Source organism: Magnolia sinica, chromosome 12, assembly GCF_029962835.1.
Source record: "Magnolia sinica isolate HGM2019 chromosome 12, MsV1, whole genome shotgun sequence".
In the NCBI taxonomy this organism is placed as follows: domain Eukaryota; kingdom Viridiplantae; phylum Streptophyta; class Magnoliopsida; order Magnoliales; family Magnoliaceae; genus Magnolia; species Magnolia sinica.
The window spans coordinates 82,658,571-82,670,984 of NC_080584.1; positions in this window are offsets into that span (position 1 = coordinate 82,658,571).

Sequence of the window (12,414 nt, forward strand, 5' to 3'; positions counted from 1 at the left end):
AAAACTACAAGCCTAATAGAAGAAAATTGAAATCTTTAAGAAGAGGAACATTAGAGCCCCATTCGATAAGAAGTTGCTTCGCTCTCAATCCCACAGTTTCGGTCGAAGCTTGCACGTTGTTGAAACACCTATCGTTCCTCTCCTTCCAAACTGCCCACCAGATAACCATAATAGCCATTTTCCAAACTTTGGAAGTGATTTTATCCAGCTTGAAGCCGTGCCAATAAGCGAGAAAAGAGGAGGAAGAATCTGGCACGCAACCGACGACGCCGAAGCGAGAGAGGAAATCCTGGCGAATCTGAGAGATGAACGGGCAGTGCACGAGCAGATGGTCGACAGATTCATCACAACCCATGCAACAGAGACATATATTGGTGAGCTGCATACCTTTTTTCATAAGATTGTCTATGTTGAGGATCCGGTTCCTAGATGCAAGCCAAGCAAAGCAAATGAATTTTGGGGGGATGGGGTATTTTCGTATAAACGAGGAGATCGAGGAGGTGGGGAGGGAGGAGGGGATGAGAGCAGTGTAAAGAGACTTCACCGAGAACTGAGAGGATTTATCTTTGGACCAGAGGATTTTATCAGGCTCGGATTGGGAAGGAGTAACCGTGGATAAGCAGAGATAAAGATCAGCACGGAGAGGGATCTCCCAATCGTGAAGATGTCTACGGCAGCTGATGTCCCAAACCACACCCGACTCCGAATAAGTGAAGAAGTTGTCCACAGGGCTATCTTTCTTGACTGCAAGGCAATAAATGGCAGGGAAGCTATCCTTTAAGCGTCTATCCCCGATCCAACGGTCCTCTCAAAACCGAATAGACGACCCATTTCCCAACTGATAAACTACATTCTCAATCACCGGATTCTTGCAGCGCATGATTCCTTTCCAAATGCGAGACGCCCTGTAAGCGGAAGAGTCCCTTGTCCACCAACCTCCCGGGGATGACGCATATTTCCCTTTGATGACCATATTCCATAGAGCTTGAGGCTCCGATCCGAGTCTCCATGTCCATTTGCCTAGGAGGGCCCTGTTCATCACCTTCAGGTTTTTAACGCTAGCGCCTCCATTGCGAAAATGTCTGCAGACCTCTTCCCAATCGAGGAGGTGGAATTTCTTCTGGTTTTCCTTGCCGCTCCACAAGAAATCCCTCCTCAGCTTGTTGATCCGACACAAAACAACAGACGGGCAGGGAAATAGGGACATGAAATATATGGGGATGTTCGACAAAGCAGCTTTTATAAGTGTGAGCCTACCCCCCAATAGACAATAGTCTGCATTTCCATCTGGCCAGAGTCTTTTGGAGTTTCTCAACCACCTTGTCCCACATCGAAATCGGAGGAGAGCCAATGGCAAGGGGAAGGCCCACGAAGAATGTCGGGAAGGAGGCAGTAGAGCAACCTAAGAGTAAGGCAAAGGAGTTTAGTTCCAGATCTGAAACATTTATTCCAAAAACTTTGGACTTAGCCATGTTGATACGTAAGACAGAAACTGCCTCGAAACATCTGAAAGTTGTGTGCATATAATCAATGGCTTCAGAGTCTGCTTTGCAGGTAATCAACGTATCGTCTGCGAATTGAATATGAGAAATCGACAAGTTAACCCCTGGCATCGAAATGCCTTTGAACAGACCAACCCCTTGGCCCTTAAGCAGCATTTGAGATAAGGCCTCCACAATCATCAGGAAAAGAAGAGGGGAGAGAGGATCACCCTGACGAAGACCTCTCGAGCTAGGGAAGAAACCTTTCGGAGTTCCGTTTAACAGGATCGAAAACGTGTGGCGATTCAACACACGCCTTCATCCACGTCCTCCATTTCTGACCAAAAACCATCCGGAGAAGCATATAATGGAGGAAATCCCAGTCCACATGATCGTAAGCCTTGTCAATGTCGAGTTTACAAAAAACAGATTTGATCCCATCCTTATGGCAGGTATGAAGAACTTCATTCGCTATCAGCGCACCATTGATGATCTACCTGCCTTTAATAAATGTGTTTTGATACTTGGATATCAGCCTATCCATCATAGAAGCAAGGCATAAGGATAGGATTTTAGCCAAAATTTTATACGGGTTGCCAATGAGGCTTATAGGCCTAAAGTCGGAGAATGAAGAAGCCCTAGGGACTTTGGGAAAAAGGGCAATAAAAGAAGCTCCGATTCCCTTAGAACTTCCTATACTTAGAAATAGAAAATACTTAATTAGGAAGAGATGTTGACCATTTGATTAGTTGACCAATTCTTGAGCACGAAATATATCGAATTATGTTGAATTAGAACATTTTACTAGTCCATTAGACTAGGTGAATCTCTGAACTACGAATTAGACCAATTGGAAAATGAAGTACACGAGCCTACCTGAAAGAATCAATGAATTTTGCCAAGTATCGAATTAAAAACTGAGAACCATAGTTAGCCAAATGTTGTAGAACAAAAAAAGGGTTTGGGAAGAGTTTGGGTTTAATTCAGACGCAATTCCAAAGAAAATGGTAAAAAATTTGGTCAAAGATATATGCAGGACAAGACGACGGGAAGCAAAAAATTTGGGCTTGACTTTAAAAAAATAAGTGAAAAAATGGCTCAAAACGACAAACTTCAAATTAAATTAAGATTTTAACAAGTAATAATTCGTTGAAACATTGGAATAGAATAGGCACTGAATCAAACCATTTCATCCATTTTAATTTCAATGGTGTGGACCTTTTGATGAGTATATTGGCCTTATTTAGCACTAATTTCTCTTCATGGTGGGGCCCACATTTTCGTGGCTTGGATTTCCTACACAAGTGTGACGTGTTGATGGGATGGATGGCTTTCCTAAAGTGTTTTATTTATTTATTTATTTATTTTTATTTTATAAATTTAAATCTTATAGAGGGCTAAGGCAAGGAGATCCCTTATCTCCATATTTATTTGTTGTGATTGGAGAAGCCGTTAGTGCGATGCTTTGCAACGGCGCAATTCATGGTTTGTTATGTGGTTTTAAGACTACATGGTAGGGACCGCTGATTACTCATCTGCAGTACGCGGATGACACTCTTCTTTTTTGTGAGGCAAAGGCAAATGCAATTGATAATCTCCGCAAATTAACAGTGTGCTTTGAGGCAATGTTAGGATTGAAGGTAAATGTTGCAAAATTGGAAATGCTTGGCATTCATGTGGAGTAAGAAGAGCTTGAGAGTGTTGCCAATATTTTTGGGTATAAGACTGGGTCTTTTCCTTCTTATCTTGGGTTGCCACTATGTATTTGGAAGCTGGCGGGCGGCTACTCATATTTGGAACAGGGTGGTAGAGAGGATTGAGAGGAGATTGGCCTATTGGCAATGCCGGTATGTCTTTGGGAGGGTGCTTAACTCCCATCAAGATAGCTTTTTCCAAAATGCCCATTTACTTTGTCTCTTTTCAAGTGCCCTACGTCAGTTCTTTCCAGACTTGAAAAGTTGAGGCACGATTTCTCATGGAAGGTCGCAAGCAAAGGAAAAAAGTTTCATCTTCTCAAATGCGATGAAGTTTGTACTTTGTAGGCCTATTAGAGATGGGAGGGGCAGGAATTAGACCTTTGGGAGCCATGAACACCGTGTTGCTTGGAAAGTGGATTTGGAGATTCAGAGTGGAATAGGGCAGACTTTGGAGAGAGTGGGTGGCTACTAAGTATGGTACTCAAGAAGGTGGATGGTTTGTGAGGGGTTCTTTGTATAGGGCCTGCACTATGTGGAAAGCTATTGAGGCTTTCGAGCACTTTGTTTGGAAGGGTATATCCTTTGTGGTTGGAAATGGGCTTTGTACTTGCTTCTAGGTCGATGTTTGGTGCGGGGATTCTGCGCTGCAAGTTCTTTTCCCAAGTATTGCTCGCCTTGCCATTGATTGTTTCGTTGTTGTGGTGGATTGTCTCTCTATTATTAAGGGCCCCTCCATGTAGGAGGAACCTCTCGGAAGCAGAGATTGGGGAGTACGCTAGCCTTTTGGATGTTCTGTAGAATACCAAGGTTGGAGTCCTAGAGGTCGATTCCATTTCGTGGGTTAGCAGCCCTTCATGGAACTTTTCCGTTAAGTCGCTATTCACTATGATTACGGAGCCTTCAAACTATCTCCCCCCTCATCCGTTCCATCATTTGTTCTATGGGCTCCCCCTTGTGTTACAACCTTCCTGTGGTTAGCTTCTCACTGGAGGATTTTGACTATTGACAATTTGCAAAAGATGGCCCCTAATATTTGCGTAATGTGTATGGCTAGTGCGGAGTCTAGTGACCATTTGTTCATCCATTGCGCCTTCGCCAGAAAGGTGTGAAGTTCACTTCCCGTCGATGTTCCAAACAGATTGGGTGATGCCGGCTTCGGCGGGGGATCTTCTGTGGGCTTGGCATGGTGGAGTGGGGAAAGTTGGGAAAGCGATTTGGTGGCTACTCATTTTGGTAGTTTTTTGGGCCATATGGGGGGACATGGATGCTACTTCCGGAATATTGTTGTGAGGGTGGATGAGGTCATTTCGAGAGTGCAAGTGATGTAGAGCGGGTCGCAGACAGTTTCATGGCCAAGATGGATCAGAAAAGGCCCGGTCGACGACAGAAGTGATCTGGACCATCGGACCTTAGATCAGGCGTATCTCACAATCCGGAATGAGTTATCTGACGTAAAATATATGATTTTGGGGTAGAACGAGCTACTTTAGCCAACCAACCCAGCTACGCCGGGTTACGCAGCCCGAAATTGCGAAAAACCCCTTGATCGATGGTCGTTTCCTTGTTTTAATTTCGTTTTTACTATAAATAGTAAGTTTTAGTTTGATTATAACTCTTCATCCGTCGAGCTTTAGGAGTTGCGCCCAACGTGAAAAGAGCTTAAAATAATTAGGGGAACGGTTTGGTGAAGCCAAATAGGACACTTACTATTTTTGGCCGAAAACCTTGCGCACTAGTAGACATCACCACCGTCTATAAATAGTAAGTTTACTATTTATAGTAAGTCGTGGATTCTAGGAGTTTGAGTTGTAGTTTGATTATGATTTCTTTCCCATTGCTTGATACCCTTATTTAAAGGGTTGTGAACTCGTTTTAATGATGCATCAATCAATTTCAAATTTATTAGAATTTATTTCTATTTTCTTCTTTCTTTCCTCGTGGATTCGAGAAGTCTCTGTGAGGAGTCCAGAGAAGTTCCGTGGATTCGGAATAGTTATCCTCTTGAGGAAGACGGTGCTTGACCTCACGTCCTCCCTGCGTCGATTTGGTATCAAAGCGAGGTTTCTCCTCGGATTGATGGCTTTTAAGACCGGTCGGGCAACAATCCCATGGGCGGTGCTCAGGGAACTTATCTTTAACGGCGGCGGCTTTTGCGAAGTAGCGTAACGAGAGAATCAGCAAGCCATGCAAGGTGCAGGCTTCCATCGACCGCATAGCGGATCTCTTGGCGGAAAACCTAAGGCAACTCGTGTTCTGGTGGCAATCCTCCACCTCTAATTAATCGCCCGATCGCAGGATAGTACCGACGGTGCATTCAAGGGTCATTCCCGAGGAAGGGGGCTCCGGTGAGGAGGAAATCGATGACATACTCTTCCAACACCCCAGACATGGCGGCGATCGAGTAGATCGAACGGATCGAGAATTCAAGATGAGGGTTGATATTCCTAGCTTCAATGGCCAACTACACATTGAGGATTTCCTCGATTGGCTTTATGAAGTTGAGCGATTTTTTGACTATATGGACATCCCTGAAGCAAGGAAGGTCAAGCTTGTGGCCCACAAGTTGAAAGGAGGAGCTTTAGCTTGGTGGGAACAACTGCAACTCCCGCGAACCAGGCAGACGAAAGCATCAATCCGCACCTGGTAGCGGATGAAGCAGCTACTACGTGGCCGATTCCTCCCTAGCGATTACGATCAGGTATTATTCCAACAATACCAAAATTGTCGACAGGGTAGTCGGTCGGTGAGAGAATACGCAGAAGAATTTTACCGCTTGGGCCGCGCGTAACGATTTGGTCGAGATTGAATCGCAAGAAGTCGCCCGATTCAACGGTGGATTGCGTATGGCTATCCAGGATCGGGTCCAGATGCGGTCTCCGGACGATGAATGATGCGATCAAGTTGGCTACTCGTGCATAAGTGCAACTTGAACGCCCTAACACACGGACCTATCCTATCTCTAGGTTAGCCGCGACACTGCCCCAGGGAATTGCACAGCCTAAGGGGAAGGAGCCCGTAGGAGCACGCACTCAACCTCCTACGTTTGAGAACCGAGATCAGGGAAGTGGGCAAGCTAGACCCCAAAGGGGCGTATCGACTGTTGCTGGTCCAAGTAGAATCCCGAACCCTTATGCTCGGCCAAGGCCCGATAACTGCTATCATTATGGCCAACCGGGCCACCTATCAAATACTTGTCCCCAGCGAAAAGTGGCAAACCTCGCCATCAATGATGGTAGTGCTGATAACGCTTATGAAGATCCAGATATTGAAGAATAGGAGCATACCACCGAGGACGAGGCAGATGATTCAGGTTGGATTCAGCAAGATCACGGCGAGTCGCTTGTCGTGAGGCGACTATTATATGCGCCAAGAAAAGAAGTGCATCCACAGCGGCATAACATCTTCCGCACTAGGTGTATGGTGAATCGAAAGGTTTGTGACGTGATCATTGATAGTGGGAGTAGCGAGAATATCGTCTCCAAGGTCATGGTGGAAAAATTGCAATTGAAAACGGAGCGTCATCCCTCTCCATATACAATCGGTTGGATCAAGAAGGTCAGCGAAACAAAGGTAACTGAACGGTGCACCATATCCTTTTCAATTGGCAAACATTATAAGGATGAAGTAGTATGCGATGTGGTCAACATGGAAGCATGTCACATACTACTCGGTCGGCCCTGGCAATCTGACCGTGATGCCACTCATAAAGGGCGAGATAATATATATGTCTTCGTCAAGGACGGCCGGAAGACCATATTGGCCCCTATGGATCCAGAGGGACCACCTGAAACTTCTAAAGTGGAGGGCCGTTTTCTCTTAACCATACGGGACTTCGTGGAAGAATCAAAGGAAACATGACAGACTTATGCATTAATTGTAAAAGGGGAAGAACTCGAGCTTACCAACATTCCTGAAATACTAAGGCCCCTGCTACATGAATTCAAAGAAATCTGGCCCGATGACTTTCCCGATGGGTTACCCCCCATGCGGGATATCCAACACCATATCGACTTTGTCCCTGGGTCCAGTTTACCGAATCGTCCCCATTATCGAATGAGTCCGAATGAGTGCGAGATTCTGCAGGGACAAGTAGAGGAGTTGATTCGTAAGGGTCTTATTCGGGAGAGCATGAGTCCATGTGCTGTACCAGCTCTATTAACTCCAAAGAAAGATGGGAGTTGGCGCATGTGTGTCGACAGCCGAGCCATCAACAAAATCACCATAAAATACAGGTTTCCTATACCACGGTTGGACGATATGCTAGACATGCTAGAGGGTGCAAAAATATTCTCTAAATTGGACTTAAGGAGCGGCTACCATCAGATTCGAATACGGTCGGGTGATGAGTGGAAAACAGCCTTTAAGACCAAGGAAGGATTATATGAATGGATGGTCATGCCTTTCGGTCTTTCGAATGCGCCTAGCACATTTATGAGATTGATGAACCAAGTTCTGAAACCTTTCATTGGGCGGTTCGTTGTGGTTTACTTCGATGATATTTTGATATACAGTCAAGATGAAACCACCCATATGGAACACCTCAAGAAGGTCCTTCAAGTGCTCACTAAAAATAAACTGTACCTCAATTTAAAAAAGTGCAGCTTCATGACTGATAGCCAATGGTTCCTGGGTTTTGTCGTCACATCCACGGGCATTCGGGTGGATGAGGAAAAGGTAAAGGCAATCAGAGAATGGCCGGTTCCTACAAATATTCACGAAGTGCGAAGTTTTCATGGACTGGCGACATTTTATCGTCGGTTCGTGAAAAATTTCAGTACCATTGTGTCACCAATCACAGATTGCATGAAGAAAGGGCAGTTTCAGTGGACCTCAGTTCTTGTACTTCCCAACTTCGACAAACTATTTGAAGTCGAATGTGATGCCTCATATGTCGAAATTGGGGGAGTTTTGTCTCAAGGAGGTAGGCCGGTAGCCTTCTACAACGAGAAACTTAGCAATGCACGTAAGAAGTGGTCTACATATGAGATCGAGTTATACGCGGTGGTCCAGGCACTGCGGCACTGGCGACATTATTTGATTCAAAGGGAATTCATACTTTACACGGACCATCAAGCTCTCAAATTCATTAATAGTCAAGCTAACATTAACCGTGTGCATGCTAGATGGATCTTGTTTTTGCAGGAATTTACATTCGTACTAAAACATAAGTCAGGGCAACAAAACAAAGTAGCTGATGCATTGAGTCGCCGTGCAACTTTGTTAGTCACTATGAGCAATGAGGTTGTCGGGTTCGAGCGCCTCAAAGACATATATGCCGATGACGACGACTTCAAGGACGCATGGGTTAGATGCTAAGAAGGTCACCCCGGCGACTTACATATGCAAGACGGGTTCCTTTTCAAGGGAAATCGATTGTGCATCCCAAACAGTTCGCTAAGGGAACAGATAATCCAAGAGCTACATGGAGGTGGCCTCAGTGGTCGAGCAGGTGCCCAACTCCCAAGTTCCAACACATCACTTATGCAACATAGATAATGATGATTAAATGTTGTCTGTATTAGTGCCTTAAACATGAGTGAGATTATACCAAAATAGCATATCATATTTCAGAGACAGTTAAATTTTGCAAGCGGAGGACTATGATAGATATATAAAGTATATAAACTAATGTAGGTCTCCAAAGTGTGAACATATTACCAAGTTAAGTATATACATGTATACTCCAAAAATGAACCAAATGAATATACATGGGTGTTCCAAAAGTGCAAAAATAACAAGTGTAATGGGGTCTAATCAGCATCCCTATAACCTCGTCGATCAGATCACGGTCTACTTAGACCCGCCTGATAGCTGCATGTAGGAAAACTCCTCGTCATCGTAAAAATTAGGCTCCACCTCGCGAGTATCGCCATCATCTGCAACTAAACCGGAGTCTGGTTGGTGTTTAAACACCGTCCCAGAACGTGGGAGTGAGTAATCAACTCAGTGGAGCTATAAAGCAAAGGTTAACATGTTATCAATTCAGTCAAGCAGTAATGATAAAATAATACAACAATCAGGTCATACGTACTTTTATTAATGCAAGGATGGTATGTGATAATGATGCATGCCCTTGCTTACACTCCCTCTATGACACCATCTTACGATCGCGGCATACAGGCCTTCCTCTGTGCACTTCCTCACCAAAGCACTGTGCAATGCGATGTATGGTCGTGTTAGCCAAGTTCTTAATTGGGCATATTCATATAGTAGGATTAGGAAGCTAAGGCACCTCCCTTTATATCATATACCTAAACATTGATCCATCTAGGGTCCTCAATCCTAGAAGTCACATACGATAGGCAGTTTTCAGGTCACTACGGAGAGGCTCATCACCTCAGCGCAGGCCTGGTTTATACTCTAGTTTACTATGGAAAGGCTCGTCACCTCGATGCAGACTTAGTGTATACTCGAGGTCACTACGGGCTCGTCACTTGATCATAGGCTGACAGCTCGAATACAGTGTCCCATACCACCGTATTCGGCTCACGAATCTGGGTTACTCACTGGACACTACGGGGAGGCTCGTCACCCCAGCGTAGGTCGACAGCACGATCACGGTGTCCCATACCACTATGCCCGCCGGTTCATGAGTCTTAGCGGATCGAGGTACCAAGGTTAAACGGGCTTTACATTGGTAAGTTGGTACCTTAGATTCAAACAGTAGCGTTCATATATGGTGAACATAGATTATGCCAATTGAGTTGCTTGACAAGCTCGACTGGTACGAGCGTACGTCGAGTTGATCGACATGGAGCGCGTAAGCACTCTGCGTGGCCTAACCACTGTCGACTAGTAGCGTACAACTCGGATTCCTCGAACCTATCTGGTGTAGCGAAATGACCTCAGCCACTAACTCAGAAATCATTACTGATCGCTTGGATTACGTCATAGCCTCAAACACATTCCAAGCAATTGTATACGCATGTAGTAGCCAAAGACAGCATGTGACAACTAAAATCGAATATAAATCTTACTTGAGTAATTCGACAAAACACATACTACACATGCTACCGTACATAGGCATCTCATCCTTAACTCACATAGCAGTAAGATAGGTTATATAAAAGATACTAAACCATAGTTAAGGGAATTGAGAATCCTATCTCAACATCCTCATCATATGCATTTAAATAAGCATTTTTACATTTAGGCACTTTATCAAACACTTAGGCTACATATATCATATACATGTAATAAAGTAGTTATAACAGGTATTATAGCAAAACCCTTTACAGAGGGTTCACCATACGTACAACAATCATGTATTCTTAGTCAATGAACATGTCAAGCATAAATCATAACTCCATACTCATTCAATCATTTCAACAAACATGTTGAATGCATTTAAAATCAACATGGTCTACACACACATATATATAGTATATGGAAAATGTCGTATTTACGCACATAAGACAGCAATCAAGTCAATCATAAATCATTACTGACATTGAAAGCCTTGAAAACCATAACCTAAACATTCATAGTCTGCACCTTTCACCAGTAGACTCGTAACGAACTCAGTTTAAATCCTAAGTCTTTGTTTACAGCACGACGACAACCTATAGCATGAAATAGGTTAATTATTCCACCGTCTGCTCTATTTGAATCCCTAAAACATATTAGGGTTAGGATTTCTTACCCAAGTACGGAGTCAGAATCACCGGAATAGTGATACAGTAACAGTGGTTAAGCACGTGGAGTGACAGAGAAGAATCCCAAGAACGATCCACCACTCTCTCACTTTCTCTCTGTTTCCTTCTCTTTCTTCTCTCTTCTCTCTCTAGGGTTTGTAGATTCGTATGTGAAGGGAGATAGACGGTTTAAGGCCCTTATATAGGCCCAGAACTGATAGGAATGGCCCTAGAGCCGTAGTATACTTAAGTTATAGCCAAGAAGTGGTCGTTTTGGTCCAACGGAGCACATCTGGAGGCCCCTTTTCTACGTATGGTCTGGAGTAGGTCCTCTGACATTAGATCTAGGTCCAGTTAAGTTTTCGGTTCGATTGGATTTACAGATTGACCGTGGAGGATCAGTTTCAGTTCAACAGTCACCATTACTCGATCAGGGCCACCGGTACACTGACCAGTGTTGGAAATTTTTTCTGATCCGAGGGTGTAGTTAGGTCAGAATCTGACGGTCTGAAACCTTAGATTTGGCTTGCAAGCGAGCGACTCAATTCACTTAAGTTTCAGTTCACTTTCTAAAGGTATTCACGTTTCTCACACACTTCGCTCCGGGCTCAAGTTGTGCGTTTCGGGATACTATCTGGACTTAATTTTTGAAATGGTAGTCAAGCCCAATAAGGCTGTTATTAGTGTATAGTTTCGCGGTAATTGGACTTTAGACGCGCGGTCCAGGTCCAATACGGAGTTTCATGATGCTCCCGAGAGCAACTGGGTTTTGAGATTGATCTTAGATTTCATGATAATATAGAGTGAATGACTCTACAAGTTTTGAGTCTTGCAGATCATATTTAAAGTGATAAGTGTCAATTTCACAGGTAATCTAGTTTAACGCTTAGTTAATTCTCGTCTAATTTCTAAAGGATTTGGTCCTGAGTAATTTCTGTTTGAGGTGGTACTCGAGTCTTTGTACGAATTTTTTCAAGATGTTACAATCTACCCCTCTTAAAGAAAAATTTCATCCTCGAAATTAGTACCTTTTCGTACTCCTCGAGAATCTGAGGGTAGTTCTTTCGAACTTCGGCTTCTGTTTCCCAAGTAGCCTCTTCCTCAGTGTGGTGCGTCCACAGAACCTTCACCAGTGGAATTACTTTACTGCGCGGTACCTATTCCATCCGATCTAGGATACGCGTCGGATGCAAGACATAAGTAGCATCATCACTCAATTGCACCTGTTCCCACTTGATAATGTAGAAAGGATCAAGAACGTATTTCTTCAGCATAGATACATGAAATACGTTGTGCACGCCGACGAGTGGTGTGAGCAAAGCAAGACGGTAGGCCACCACACCCACTCGGTCCAGTATCTGGAATGGGCCAATGAATCTCGGCATAAGTTTCCCCTTCTTTCCAAACCAAAGGACTCCTTTCATGGGAAAAAATTTCAGAAACATGTGGTCCCCAACCTCGAACTCTAGTAGTCACCATCTCGTATCGGTGTAACTCTTCTGTCTACTCTGCGCTGCAAGAAGTCGACGCTTGATAATGTTGATCTTCTCTGAGGTCGCCTGTACTAACTCCTGGCCAATCAAACTCTTCTCGCCAACCTCT